This window comes from Anguilla rostrata, chromosome 2 (genome assembly GCF_018555375.3).
Source record: "Anguilla rostrata isolate EN2019 chromosome 2, ASM1855537v3, whole genome shotgun sequence".
Classification (NCBI taxonomy): domain Eukaryota; kingdom Metazoa; phylum Chordata; class Actinopteri; order Anguilliformes; family Anguillidae; genus Anguilla; species Anguilla rostrata.
In genome coordinates, this window is record NC_057934.1 from 70,201,965 (window position 1) to 70,206,063 (window position 4,099).

The 4,099-nt window shown below is 42.7% G+C and overlaps 1 long non-coding RNA gene across 1 annotated transcript in view; it reads right to left on the reverse strand.

Moving 5' to 3' along the window:
* LOC135249363 (uncharacterized) overlaps positions 1–4,099 on the reverse strand; it is a 167,339-nt gene that overhangs the window by 105,363 nt on the left and 57,877 nt on the right. The window lies entirely within an intron of this gene.

The following is a 4,099-nucleotide window of genomic DNA, read 5'->3' on the forward strand; positions in this document are numbered from 1 at the left end:
CCAAATAGCAAGCAAATGATGTAAAAAAACAACAACAACAACAAAATAAAACAACTCCCCAGTGGGGAGAAAAACCCTCAAATGGCAAAGAGCCGAAAAAACACCCCCGGGAGGAACCCGGCTGTAGAGGGGGAGTCCATCCTCTGCTGGCCAGTCTGCCGTGCCAAGGGCAGGCTGTTACTGGGGGCCCCCTCACCCTGCATCTCCGGGGGAGGGGGGCGGAGTGCAACCCCCCCCGAAGGGGGCAGTATACTCGATACTCAGCCACGATCCAGCCCCAGCTGGACACGGCGCCGCGCACAAACGCGTGCGTGCTCATTTAGGCTCCGGACTGCTCGTTTAGAAACCGATGGGCGGACGATAATTTCAAAGTCACCGTAGTTTACTTAGCAAGAAAAGAAAGGAAGAGTGAGTCAGACCGACTTTGCATAGCTCGAAGCGTCCGCATTTGTATACTTACGGAGGGTATGTTTCTGGCCTTAGTGTCTATTCGGGGGTGACAAGCGGTATGGTGGTTTTATACTCAGAAAGTTAAGACGGCCTTAATGACAGCACCAAATTTCATGAATTACTGCAAAATGAGCAGGCACACACTTATTTTTTAAAATAAACGTAAGCCTTTGTGAGTATAGGTGCAACACAGAGGGGGTGTACAGATGCGTTCAGGGTGAAATTCTTCCTCATTTTGCTCTTTACATTGAGAAAGTGACATAGGCTATGCATCTCCCCGGTCACGAAAGTCCTACAGAGATGACAGACTGAAGGGCGAAACTGACTGCCTCTTAGCAGGTGAGAAAATCTTATCGGTATTGACAGAGAACACACCCACCGACTGCTTCAGTGCCAACAAGGATTTCGCTTTTTCGTGGACTTTGTACTCTGTGCTGTGCTTACATTGGCTGGGCTTGCGACTGTTCTAATTCCGTTGTTGTGTTTCATGCGTTTGGTTTATGTGTATTACTTATTATTATTATGCATGACACATTCCAACTTTCTGACCTAGCCTATGCTCACTTTATGAACTGGACTCAATGTGTTCGTGGCTATGAATAACTGTTACATAATGAGTACTGCACCTTATCAGATCTGCGTTTTGTAGTTGTTCCAATGACCTTCGGTGTACACTTATTGTATGTCAATCTGGATAAAAGCTTATAAATGCACTGTAAATGGTGTTGTCATTTTCTCCTTGGGGATATACTGTATAAAGGGCATTGCATTATATTTCAATTGTTTTACATCGTACTGCATTGCGTTGTATTGTGTTGTGTTGTATGGATTTGTATTACTACTAATGTTAAAAACTAGTTTAAATTAATATATAATAAATGATGACTTTTTTTTGGCAGAACAGGAGGTAAATCTGCCCTGCACGGCACACACAATCCCAGAAGCCTGCTGACCATGACCTGGATTTAATCAAAACATTTCCTTAATTTTGCCGACCAGAAAAATACAAGCGTTTGTCCATTTGTCGTTTGTTATTTTAATCACAAGATTTGTAAAGTTATTTTGCTACCTCCTTGATGGGGTGAGAGGTGGGTGGGGGGGCAGGGTTGGGGGGTGTTGGTGGTTTGTAACAAAAAAATGTTGTTTTTTTTTTTACAGCGTTTCAGATTTATGGGCAAATGTTGATGGCATCCAAGTCTCTTGGTCTTCCCACATTTCCCATGTTACCCTTTGCCAGCCTAGTGCCAGCTTACTGAAAATATTTCTGGGAAGCCTTTGAAGGCCGTTGATTAATTCTGTATGAGAAGCCAGGCCCGGGACTGAAAAATGTTCACTGTTTTGGCTGAAGAGAGGGATGGGAACTGGAGGAAATGTCAGCAATGGAAATGGCAGCCATAAAACTAGTATTTATATGTCCTTGGTAGCCAATGTGAGGAAAGAGAGGCCATCGTAGTTTAAAACAACTTGTCAGTTTATTTTATCATTTCTTTTTATTTTCAAAAGCATAAATTAAAGGTATTTGGCAACACTTTCTATTAATGTTCTTTCATAAGAGGTACATACCTGCTTCATAAACACTACACAGTACCTTCATAGACACTATATGAACATTAATTAAATTATTATGCCAATAGTGCACAATGTTGTGCTTTGTCACTACTGATGTCACTATGAACCTAACCCTAACCCAACCCTCTTCATAAGCCTAACCCTAACCCAATCCTCACTACAAACCTAACCCTAACCCAACCCTCACCATAAACCTAACCCTAACCCAATCATCCCGGTATACCTAACCCTAACCCAACCATCCCTGTATACCTAACCCTAACCGCGACCCTAAACCTAAATTTGGGTGGCACACTTCACAGAACTCCTAATGCATGTGGGCCTGGGTGGTGTGAGGAAGTGTGTGGGTCTCTTGCTTTCCTCTACGTCTCTCTGCGACAGCATGCCGCCCTTTATAATCCTCTGGCTGGCTGAGCACAACCTGTCCTCTTTCAGGTGGCCATGCTGAACAGCCACATATACCTTACTGTGTTGGGGCAAAAGATCCAGTTCTGTTTCGCTCTGTGTTGTTTTGTTTTTGTTGTTTTTTTTTTCTGGTTAATTTTTTTTCCATTGTGATGTGTGATGACTCTATATATACGTCAATGCCTATCTAGCAGTTGTAGATGTGGCTATGGCCATTGAACAGCCTACCCAGAATGCAGCTGCATATCTTCAAATGGCGTGGGCTAGTGTAGGCTGTAGCAAAGTCGCTGCAGGATGCATCTAGCTATTTGCGGTAACCCTAACCCCAATGCGTCACTGCGATGGTTAAAATCAAAGAGAGAAGCCAAGTCGAGACTGATACATCTATTAGCCGGAATTCCGGCGATTGTATCAGTGAGTAACACAGAACGCAGAGAAATGGTTAAAATAGACAACGCAGTGCGCAATGCGTCAAGATGGCTGTGCACAAGTGTCGCCTTGGAGGTCGTTCAAATGAAACCCCCAGAAACGTACCCCTCTCCCTCTTTGTACACCCGCACATCAAAGGAAAAACTGTGAAACATCAAAGAGAATCACAATCACAACACAATAAGTAATAAGTTACATCCTTAAACAAAGAATCTCCTGTGTTATCTCTGAAAGCGTAACATAGCACGTTAACCATCAGTAATCCAGCAAGCTTCTGCTTTAGAGGTATACACCTGTACGGTTTTGACTGGTGTACCCATTTATTATTATTATCATTTGCAGTAAGCATTTTATTATATAATTAATTATTATATTTATGTAAAGTAATCTCTCATTAATACCACCATTTTGTTGTTCATGACCTCAGCTTGTCAACAACACCTCACATGATTACACATTTAACAGATTCCGTACTTGGCTGTTTATTGACAGTGCTGCTGGATCATCACTTTTATGGTCCATTTTAAACTGTGCTGTCTCCGTGAGCAAACCCTCATAAATATAAATATGCCAGATGTATAATTTTCTCATGACATGCCCGACAAGCTTCCCATAAAAGTTTGGCCATGGTCAGGTTGATGCTGTGAGCTGAGTTTTAACCCTTTGCCCGTGGTATGTACACTTTCTGATATTATGTTTGTTTTCTGATGCTATGTTATGTCTTCTGATGTTCCGGCTCTCCTTCGAGTCATGCTCTGGCCCGTATTGGGAAAATAATGGATTCTTCTAGAGCGTTTCGGCTCTGTCTGTCCCTCCCTCTTCGATATTCAAAGGAAAATGTCTTCATGAGCTCAATGGGAACTCCCCAGTATTCTGAAATATTGTAGGTCATATGCCAACCCCCCCCCCCAGATGCCTCCACTCCCTACTGTCCTCTTTCCCTCCCAGCCACTCCTATACAGATGCCAATTTTCTCTTTACTACCTGTTTAAAAAAAATGAAAATAAATACTGGAGTATAATAAATGACAAAAATTAAATAAAGATCAAATGAGTCTGAAAAATTGCGCTTTTCTCAAAATACCCTTTTACAAAACAACAAAGTTTTTCTTCCTCTGTCTTTCTCTTTCACTCTTACACACACACACACACTCCCTTCCTCTCTCTGTCTCTCTCTCTCTCACTCCCTCCCTCCTCCCTCTCTCTCTCTCTCTCTCCTCCCCTCTGTGTCTCTGTGTTGAGCGCAC